The sequence below is a fragment of the Lactuca sativa genome, chromosome 3 (assembly GCF_002870075.4).
Source record: "Lactuca sativa cultivar Salinas chromosome 3, Lsat_Salinas_v11, whole genome shotgun sequence".
In the NCBI taxonomy this organism is placed as follows: domain Eukaryota; kingdom Viridiplantae; phylum Streptophyta; class Magnoliopsida; order Asterales; family Asteraceae; genus Lactuca; species Lactuca sativa.
This window is the reverse complement of record NC_056625.2, coordinates 211097503-211109585: the sequence shown is the minus strand read 5'-3', so window position 1 is coordinate 211109585 and position 12083 is coordinate 211097503.

The following is a 12083-nucleotide window of genomic DNA, read 5'->3' as shown; positions in this document are numbered from 1 at the left end:
TTTCTTATTGTGGTTTGATGTAAGACCTACTTCTAGGTCATTTTCCCGAACTTGTTACATCATTAATGCCAATATTATTGACAGTCATCAAATCTTATGGGAAATCCATATCTAAGTACTTTCATACTTCTACTACTAGATCTCTATATCAATCGTACTCTCATTTGTTTTGTTGGACTATAGAGAGTTAGTCCATGAACCACTCTCATTATACTTTCAATTGATTCTTACTATCATCTTCATATTTGTAAACTTTTAGTTGAACGATGCCTCCTCGAAGAGTGACGAGGCGTAATCCTCCGATAACTCCTACGCAACCACCTCCACCTCCTCCTCAATACAACCCGACAGCAATTCAAGCTGCTATGAATGCGGCTGTTATGATAGCCCTTGCTCAGTTCAGTGCTAGTGGAACTAGCAGAAGTGGAACAACTGTGCATTCCACTCAAGGTGATGCTCCGGTGCGCTCTAGGGAGTGCTCGTACAAGGACTTCACCAACTGCAAGTGCAGGTCCTTCAACGGGACTAGCATAATCATTTCCCTCTCGCAATGGTTTGAGAAAACAGAATCGATCTTTGAGATATGTTCCTGTCTGGAAGGAAGCAAAGTCAAATTTGCTACCTGCACTTTCGCGGACAGAGCCCTGGCGTGGTGGAATAGCCATGTCAAGTCACTAACTCTAATAGTGGCTAATGCTATGGGCTGGGAAGCTCTGAAGGAGCTCATGATCGAGGAATACTGCCCGAGGGGCGAAGTTCAAAAACTCGAACAGGAACTCTGGAGCCTAACCATGAAGGGCTCCGACATCGTGGCTTATACTACCAGATTCAGTGATCTGGTGGCACTATGTCTGGGAATGGTTCCTACTGAGGGAACGAAAATAGAAAGGTATATCTGGGGGACGGTGCCTCCATATCAGGGGAATGCCTTAGCTTCAAATCCCACTACCTTCGATAGTGCCAAGCGATTGGCACAACGAGTCATTGATCATGGAGTCCTCACCCCAACTACAACAACAACCCTGGCCATCCCAGAACCCTCCAAAGCCATTGAAAACAAGCGGAAGTTCTGGGATAATAAGAAGAAGAATGTGGCATAGAACGCTGCCAAAAAGCAGCAGGTTGTGGATGTTCATGCTGCGATAACACCTACTGCTACTGCGTCGATGAAGCAGTATGCTGGGAGCCTGCCAAATTGCAACAAGTGCAACTTCCATCACAATGGACCCTGCCGGGAAATGCAGTGCACTAACTGCAACAGGAAAGGGCACACTACCCATTGGTGTGGGTTAGGCTTGCTACGGATGTGGCGAGGTGGTCACTACAAAAGGAACTGCCCGAGGGCAGGGAACATTGGCGGAGTGGGAAGAGTTTTGGCTATAGGCCACGAGGAAGCGGTTTCCGACCCTATAGTGGTCACCAGTATATTTCTCCTTGATAACTCATATGCATGCATACTATTTGATAGTGGAGCGGAGAGGAGTTCGTGAGCCAAAAATTTACTCACTTGCTTAAACATCAATCACGTGCACTTAAAGAACCATTCTGTTGAATCATGGAAGTGACCCTCTTAAACTTCGTCTACCGCAACTCTCAAGACCCACAGTCATCAATGATCAGCTACTGCATCCGCAGTCATCATCATCAGCGGTCACTATCTTACTTTGTTAGATTAGTCTTTTATCTGTTTGTCTTAGTATACACCCTTTTGTCCAGTATGCCTAGCATGCCTACACTTATCAGATAGGACTAACGTAATCTGTGAGTCTCTATAAATAGAGCTAAATCTTTCTCACTTAATATATCTTTTTGAGACTATCAATTACATCTCTCAATTACGCATCTTAATTCTCTCCTTACTCTCAAAGCTCACTAGAACATAACTGAATATTATTTCTCTTCGGAGCAAGTCATTCTTAACTTAATCACTAAGTTTGATCTCGCTTACTAACTTGGTCTGAATGCATTCCATGTCATGAATCAATTTATGTGTATACTTGATATATCACCTGTTGTCATTTACATTTCCTTACATTTTCACACTTAACTTTCTAACTATCTAACTCTAACATATTATTATTGTTGAGATTTCATGATCCTTTGAGATTAACTATTCCGCAACTATACTTGTTCTAATGTTCATTTAAGTGTGTCTCAAGTTTTTCTCTCAACAATTGGTATCAGAGCCATAGTGGTTGCTTTTTGAAAAACTAAACTCTGCTTTTCAAAGGGCTTTATATACCACTGAAGCTCATTTCTTAAAAAAAAACAAAAAAAGGAAAAATGGCACAAGCATTATCTCTGAATGTTTCCAATAGTGTTGGTGGTTCAAATCGAGCTCCAATATTGGTGGCAAATGAATATCATCACTGGTCTCAGAGAATGGAAAGATACTTAAGGAGACTTGGTAGAGATGTATGGCGGTCCGTAGAAGAAGGACCAGATGTCCCTATTCTTACACTATTTCAAACTGATGACGCCACAGCCAGACTAGGAGGAGGAAAACCATTCATGAACCGTCCCACCAAAGATGATCTCGATAAAATGGAAAATGATGTTGTTGCTTTTTATGAAATCTCTTGTGGAGTTGCCCCTGACAACTTCGATATTATCATAAACTGCAAATCAGCAAAAGAGATCTGGGAAGTTCTCAAGAATTTGTACGAAGGCTCAGAACAAGCTCAAGATAAGAAGCTCACAAGTGCACTCAATGAATTCAACAATTTCAAGCTCATACTGGCGAAAGTTTAGAAGACTCCTTCAAAAGGTTCAATCTGATAGTCACCAAATTATCAAATGCTGGCACCATCCGCAGTAAACATGAAACAAATCTTCAATTTCTAAACGGTTTGGGAAGACATTGGACTACTGCTAAGATGATAGTTCAAGGAGATAGAAAGATTCATTCCTTGTCTCTCTACAAGCTCTATGGGGAACTGCAAGCACGAGAATCCACCGTACTCAAAGACTGTGCTGACTTCGGAGGACCACTCGCTCTTATAGCACAAGCTCCATATAATCAATCCTACTCTGTGACATCCCCATTTTCACGGCCAGAAAAGACCGATGTTGTTTATGCTTTATAAAAATCAGAGTACTTCATTTTATAAAAATGTTGCGGAATTTGTTCCCAGAAAAACATGGTAAATACGTTATTAAAACGTTTTCGAAGAAATGTATTTATTTCATTTTAAAACGTTTGGGATGTCCTCGTTAATACAGAAACATAAGCATAAACAGAACTTACAATTATTTACACTAGTGATCTACATCTCTTTAAATCTCTCAGTGTAATGTCACTTCATATCAACACCTGTGATATAAATAAACTGAGTGGGTCAGGTTGGGAAACCTGGTGAGTACATAGGGTTTTCAACCTACAATAATATAATTATTATGTTTAAACAATCAAACAATCAACCCAATTACCCATCCCCATTATCTTCTTTATTCTTAAGGATCTACCCTAAGAATCAGCTATTTCTCATTCATTCATTCCTAAGGATCATCCTAAGGAAACAACATGAAGTCCATTGTTGCCAATGACACATTGGTCAAGCGCAGCTGCTAATATTGTCACTTAGGCTCAGCTGCCAGAATTAGGACATTTTCTATGAGGCGCTTCTGCCGGTATTGACCTTTAAACACTACTGTCATGGTCATAAGGCTCCCTATAAGGCGCAGCTGCCGATACTATCCTTAGAGCGCAACTGCTAGGACGTTTACCGTAGATCTAAATCATCTACGGGTTGTGGCACAGCTGCCAGTGCTCATCTATAGGGTACTAGGTCCACTGCTACCAATGTATACCTATAGGGCACTAGGTCCGTACTACTAATGTTCCTCTATTTCAGCTTTTATCCATCATCATTCATCTACCCATGTTTTACCTAACATATTTTGTAGATATAAAATACTTTATACAGTTTACATCATTTAAAACATGTATAATAATCTTTCACCAACATAGACAACAAGTATTCAGACAATATGCACACATAACACGTAATTTATATTAAAATACTTCATATCTATGTGTAAGATGAAAGAGACCATGCACTCACCTGATTAGGTGGTGATTCCAAACTCAGACAGCACTTCGTTATCTCAAAACAATTTTCCTCGACAAAACCTAGTATCAATACCACTAGGGTTTAGTTTTTAACGTTAACCACGACTAATTAATAGTCTAGCTATTATTACTATTATATAAGCGTTAAATAACACTCAATATAACTCATAATAATAGCCCAAATAATTATTTTAAGGTCCTAATAATGTTACTATAATTAAATAAAATCTATATTAAATATAGTATAGGCGTAGCTCACTTACAGCGAGTTTTTATTAAAAACCGGGCTTCGCTGGAGCAGCGTTTCCAAGCCGAAAGCTTTTCTTCTCAGAGTCGTCGGGCGCTCTGGGGCTTTCTTCTCGTGCTAGGGAGGTTCCGTATACTTGGGAGGGGTTTAGGGAGGCTAGAGAGAAGTTAGAGAGAGAAAGAAAGGCTTATGGTGTGAAGAAAACATGAGGAGTTCACCCTTGTATTTATAGGAAGTGTATAGTAAAGTAGTCTCCAAGCTTCGTCCGTAACTTTTGCATACGAGCTCCGTTTTTGTCTGTCTTTTTACTGTTGAGTTCCTATTAATGAGATCTTCAACTTTCATTTAGACCTCGTTAGCTAATTCTCATTCTATCTCGGATTTACAAAACTGTATCGAATTCGCCGCGCTCGAAAAGTATAGACTAAGCTTCGTCAATAACTTTCGCATACGAGTTCCGTTTTTGTCTGTCTTTTTACTGTTGAGTTCCTATTAATGAGATCTTCAACTTTCATTTAGACCTCGTTAGCTAATTCTCATTCTATCTCGGATTTACAAAACTGTATCGAATTCGCCGCGCTCGAAAAGTAGAGACTAAGCTTCGTCCATAATTTTCGCATACGAGTTCCGTTTTTGTCTATCTTTTTACCGTTGAGTTCCTATTAATGATATCTTCAAGTCTCATTTAGACCTCATTGGCTAATTCTCATTCTATCTCGTATTTACAAAACTGTATCGAATTCGCCGCGCTCGAAAAGTAGGGACTAAGCTTCGTCCATAACTTTTGCATACGAGCTCTATTATCGACGTTCTTTATATCCACGTGTTCGTATTTACGAGTACTACAACTTTCATTTAGATCTCGTTGGCTAAAATTCGACCGATCTAAAATTCAGATTTCGGGTTGTGCACTGCTATGCTAAATCTTAGAAAAATCATAACTTCCTCATACGAAGTCAGATTTGGGCGTTCTTTTTATCGATGTTCTTAGTTTAACATATTCTACGACTTTCGTTTAGATTGATAAGGCTAAATCTCGCTCTATCGTAAATTCACTATTTATGCTTCCCGGTATCGTGTCGGTTCCGTCGCGAAACTTCAACGGGTCATAACTTCTTCGTTATAACTCGGTTTTCGGCGTTCTTTATATGTACGAAAACCTTGTAACATACTCTAAAACTTGGTTAAGATTATTTATTCTAAATAATCTTTTGTTGAAAAGTTGTTTTCGACCCCTATTGCCTCTAATTTGACTAGCCCAGATTTGCGGGCGTTACAATTATCTCCCCCTTAGGATGATTACGTCCTGGAATCATCAACGAAACAGGGTCGTATAATGACTCCATACGTCATCTCTTCATCCTAGGTAATAATTATAACTTCTACATTCCTTCGATTCTATCTCTTAAACTCATTGACTGTAAGAGTACTTGATCGCGCACCTGCTCTCTACCTCAGGTTAGACTCCAAATTATGACCTTCAAGTCACAATCTCGATCCTTGTTGGATACGGACTTGAGATAAGTTCTTTTATTACTACTATAGATCGATGTGTCATATTCTAATGACCTATCATCGTATGTTGCAACACTTAGACTTAGGTCTCTTAGAGTTAAATTTTAAAACAGACTATGCCTTCCTTCATGTTCTAATGTGATATAATCACACTTTAACATTAGGCATTTCTAGCCACCAACTTCTTTAACAACGAGTGCGATACTTCTATTGATCGCTTTGATTTCAACCGTTTGGTTTAAGTTAGACGCTACATGAAACTTGGTTCTCTGAACCACACAACATACTCATTGTAGTCGGACTCGATTCGATATGACCACTAGGGTCGGAATATCAACAATCTTCTTAGTCATTACCAAAACGATGGTAACAACACACTTGAATAAAACGAAATCAATTACTAGCTTCTTGGTAACCTTGTGACTTTCCCTGATCCAAGTGTGAGTCCTGTGCTTCCGGTAGTATAGGCCTCTACTACCATTCACACCTACTCATACTCGTCTCATGTATTGTCCCGCAGTTTTCCAAGTCACCACACAATAAAATCATATAACAGCTTAACACATCAAATATCAAAACGAAGGTTTTTATTATTCCTTGAAACTATTACATAGGTGTTCAAGTTCACCCTAGACTATGCCTCTAACAGGCTACATCATACGATTCTATGGCTACTTCATAACTCGATCTTTGGATGTCAAGCCGTTACTCCTGAATCCTCGCATTGTCATCTGCTTCGTCAAGGATCATTTGAAATGCTCTCGCCTTTGGCTTTGGCGGCACATTTGGCTTTGTAGCCCCCTCTCTCTTTGGGCAATCTTGCTTGAAGTGCCCTTCCTCATTACATTCGTAACACACCCTTTTATTGAATTTACACTCGTTGGCATAATGCCCATGCTTCCCACACTTGAAACAAGTTACTTCCTCACTGCATTTTCCAGAGTGTTTCTTTTTGCACTTCTCGCACCATCTTTCTTCACTCCCTCCTCCTCTAAACTTCCTGGTACTTGATTTGCTTCTCTCATCGGGCTTCGCAGAGCCCTCAAACTTCCTCTTTTCACCAACCTCAATCTTGTTGGCAGCTCTTCCCTTAATCATATCTTCCACAGACTTGGCAGCCCAGATAGCTGCCTCCAAAGTAGGTGCATGACGCACTGGCACCACATACTCCCATGGAAGTCCCTTTGCGTACTTGTCGATTTTCGTCAGCTCATCCGGAACAAGGCGCAAGGCAAACTCCATCTTCTCTGTGAAGTTGTTGGTATATTCATCAATTGACATGCTTCCCTTCTTCAGGGTTAGAAACTGGTTCTCTAGCTCGAGCAGGTTTTGAGCTGAGCAGTACTTTCGTTTGAATTGTACCAGAATTCTGCCCATGTCAGTTGCAGGGGCTTGTTGGGGCTTAAAGTCTTCCCCAAGGTATTCCACCAACGTACAACGCCTCCTCGAAACTGACGCACTGCAAACGTGGTCTGTAGCTTCCCTCTGCAACCGCATGTCATGAAAGCTAACTCCATCTCCGAGATCCAATCCATGACCCCGATCGGATCCTCCTTTCTAGTGAAAGTCGATGGCTTGCAAGTCAGAAAATCCTTGTACTTGCATCCATTCCTCACGACTTCGTCATCTTGGTTGTTTTGTTGAACTATTGGTGGGTTGACTTGACCAATAGTTCCACTGTAGTCTCCTTCCTCAGTCTGCCCTTCGTTCAACTCGGGCTGTTCGATTTGATTAGTGGCTTCCTCTCGATTTTGCTGGAGAAAACGTCTAGTTTCCTCCATTTGACGATCCAACATCACTTGGATCATCGCTTGCACTCCGGCCATCGTGACTGGCTCAACAGTGGCTTCCATCACCGGTATTTGCTCAATCACTGGGGGTTGATCTCGGTTCCTATTTGCATTCACGTTTCCGCTATGGGTTCTTTCCATCTTGATCTATACACCGAATAAGGTGAATCTAGACCTTTACTTAGGATTGACGTTTAAATCATTCTTATCACTCCGAAACGTTTATATGCTAGTTCTAATATCGTAGTTAAACGCTTAGAATCCTAAACACATAAGGTTTCCAGATCCGGTCAGCAACAGACCATAGATCCGAACAAATAACAGCATATCAGGCACAAGCATTTAGCACATAAAAGCATTTTAGGCACAATTCCTAAAATAATCTAGTGCTCACACCTCACAATCATCGCTTATCATTCTAAGTTTAAGTCTAGAAATAAATCCATATTCCTAGTTCGTTTAAACTAATGCTCTGATACCAACTGTGACATCCTCATTTTCACGACCAGAAAAGACCAATGTTGTTTATGCTTTATAAAAATCAGAGTACTTCATTTTATAAAAATGTTGCGGAATTTGTTCTCAGAAAAACATGGTAAATACGTTACTAAAACGTTTTCGAAGAAACATATTTATTTCATTTTAAAACGTTTGGGATGTCATCGTTAATACAGAAACATAAGCATAAACAGAACTTACAATTATTTACACTAGTGATCTACATCTCTTTAAATCTCTCAGTGTAATGTCACTTCATATCAACACCTGTGATATAAATAAACTGAGTGGGTCAGGTTGGGAAACCTGGTGAGTACATAGGGTTTTCAACCCACAATAATATAATTATTATGTTTAAACAATCAAACAATCAACCCAATTACCCATCCCCATTATCTTCTTTATTCTTAAGGATCTACCCTAAGAATCAACTATTTCTCATTCATTCATTCCTAAGGATCATCCTAAGGAAACAACATGAAGTCCATTGTTGCCAATGACACATTGGTCAAGCGAAGCTGCTAATATTGTCACTTAGGCTCAGCTGCCAGAATTAGGACATTTTCTATGAGGCGCTTCTGCCGGTATTGACCTTTAAACACTACTGTCATGGTCATAAGGCTCCCTATTAGGCCCAGCTGCCGATACTATCCTTAGAGCGCAGCTGCTAGGACGTTTACCGTAGATCTAAATCATCTACGGGTTGTGGCGCAACTGCCAGTGCTTATCTATAGGGTACTAGGTCCACTGCTGCCAATGTATACCTATAGGGCACTAGGTCCGTACTACTAATGTTCCTCTATTTCAGCTTTTATCCATCATCATTCATCTACCCATGTTTTACCCAACATATTTTGTAGATATAAAATACTTTATACAGTTTACATCATTTAAAACATGTATAAAAATCTTTCACCAACATAGACAACAAGTATTCAGACAATATGCACACATAACACGTAATTTATATTAAAATACTTCATATCTATGTGTAAGATGAAAGAGACCATGCACTCACCTGATTAGGTGGTGATTCCAAACTCAGACAGCACTTCGTTATCTCAAAACAATTTTCCTCGACAAAACCTAGTATCAATACCACTAGGGTTTAATTTTTAACGTTAACCACGACTAATTAATAGTCTAGCTATTATTACTATTATATAAGCGTTAAGTAACACTCAATATAACTCATAATAATAGCCCAAATGATTATTCTAAGGTCCTAATAATGTTACTATAATTAAATAAAATCTATATTAAATATAGTATAGGCGTAGCTCACTTACAGCGAGTTTTTATTAAAAACTAGGCTTCGCTGGAGCAGCGTTTCCAAGCCGAAAGCTTTTCTTCTCGGAGTCGTCGGGCGCTCCGGGGCTTTCTTCTCATGCTAGGGAGGTTCCGTAGACTTGGGAGGGGTTTAGGGAGGCTAGAGAGAAGTTAGAGAGAGAAAGAAAGGCTTATGGTGTGAAGAAAATATGAGGAGTTCACCCTTGTATTTATAGGAAGTGTATAGTAAAGTAGTCTCCAAGCTTCGTCCGTAACTTTTGCATACGAGCTCCGTTTTTGTCTGTCTTTTTACTGTTGAGTTCCTATTAATGAGATCTTCAACTTTCATTTAGACCTCGTTAGCTAATTCTCATTCTATCTCGGATTTACAAAACTGTATCGAATTCCCCGCGCTCGAAAAGTAGAGACTAAGCTTCGTCCATAACTTTTGCATACGAGTTCCGTTTTTGTCTGTCTTTTTACTGTTGAGTTCCTATTAATGAGATCTTCAACTTTCATTTAGACCTCGTTAGCTAATTCTCATTCTATCTTGGATTTACAAAACTGTATCGAATTCGCCTCGCTCGAAAAGTAGAGACTAAGATTCGTCCATAACTTTCGCATAAGAGTTTCGTTTTTGTCTGTCTTTTTACCGTTGAGTTCCTATTAATGAGATCTTCAAGTCTCATTTAGACCTCATTGGCTAATTCTCATTCTATCTCGTATTTACAAAACTGTATCGAATTCGCCGCGCTCGAAAAGTAGGGACTAAGCTTCGTCCATAGCTTTTGCATACGAGATCTATTATCGACGTTCTTTATATCCACGCGTTGGTATTTATGAGTACTACAACTTTCATTTAGATCCCGTCGGCTAAAAATCAATCGATCTAAAATTCAGATTTCGGGCTGTGCACTGCTATGCTAAATCTTAGAAAAATCATAACTTCCTCATACGAAGTCAGATTTGGGCGTTCTTTTTATCGATGTTCTTAGTTTAACATATTCTACGACTTTCGTTTAGATCGCTAAGGCTAAATCTCGCTCTATCGTAAATTCACTATTTATGCTTCCCGGTATCGTGCCGGTTCCGTCGCGAAACTTCAACGAGTCATAACTTCTTCGTTATAACTCGGTTTTCGGCGTTCTTTATATGTACGAAAACCTTGTAACATACTATACAACTTGGTTAAGATTATTTATTCTAAATAATCTTTTGTCGAAAAGTCGTTTTCGACCCCTATTGCCTCTAATTTGACTAGCAGTCGTTTTCGACCCCTATTGCCTCGTATGACACTACACCGCAGTCGTACGAAGCTGAATCATAGTATGATGATGAAGAAGAGTTTTAGAAGGCTATCACTCTTATTAGTAAACAGTTCAACCGGCTACCACCTCCCTCTTTTCGTAAAAATCAACAATTCAACAAACCTCCATTCAATCGTAACTTCAACCCACAAAATTGTTGGATTAGTGTCTAAGTCCATAACTATTTTCGTATATACTTGACCCGATTGTGCATAGTCCTTTTGGGTTGCCTCCACCAAAGCAACTTGATAGGATGAATTATGGAGAGAAAGGATTAAATATGATTTATTAATATATTATGAGAATAATATATTAAAGGAGAAATCATATTGTTTAATTAGTATTAGTCAAGAATTAATTGGTAATTAGTTTTGTGACAAAAAGAGATTAATTAAACTTAAGGGACTGGAATTGTAATTATAAGATAATTGCAATTTGAGCTATGGATTGCCTTATATTATAAGGTTGGACGAATTCTATGGGGAAACCCATTAGAAATCGTCCAAGGCCTTTAAGGAAAGGAGTCCATGGGTTGCTTAGGGCTTAAGCATCCAAATTAGGGTTTCCTTGTTAGATAACCCTAATAGCCTCACTATATATAGAGCCCTTATGCCCCAAAAACGTGGACAAGCTTCCTTCTAGGGTTTCCACACGTTTTGGGCAGCCTCCTTCTCTTCTCTTATTCATCCTCTTGCTCTTGGTGTTTGTGAACCATTAGAGGAGTGACATTTGTGACTCTAAGCTTTCTAAAGTCAATACAAGGAGGATTTGAGCTTGTTATTGCTACATAACAATCAAGGTATGATCTAAACCCTAATTATATGTTATATTGATTATCATATGCTAGACTTAGGGTTTATAGTCTTGGATAAATTGCATGTACAATAGAGAAACCTAGATCTAAACATTAGGGTTTGTATGAGCACATAGGATGTTCTTTTGACCAAAACCCATCAGTGGTATCAGAGCCTAGATTGGTTTCTATTGTATTGATGCTTTATGTTGCTGAAAATCGTTTTTTGGCCTTCTGTTCGACCTGACTTGGCGAGTCACTACCTGGACTCGTCGAGTCAGCCCTACTCGACGAGTTCCAGAGTGTGACTCGGCGAGTCGGAGCGTCAGACAGAGGAAACTTCGGATTTTGTTGCTATTTTGCTTAAGGATTATTACCATATTCATTTTAAACCTATAAAATACGAATTTTATTGTTTCTTAATGAATATCCTTGCCAAAACACAAGATAATTACCAATTAATTAGATAATAACTTCCTTATATGATTAAAGTTGATTATTTGTATTAATTGGGTAACTTATTTTGCAAGAAATTGAAATTAGGTCAAATATAGATAATAATGAAATTAATTGTTTAATTTATATTATTTGT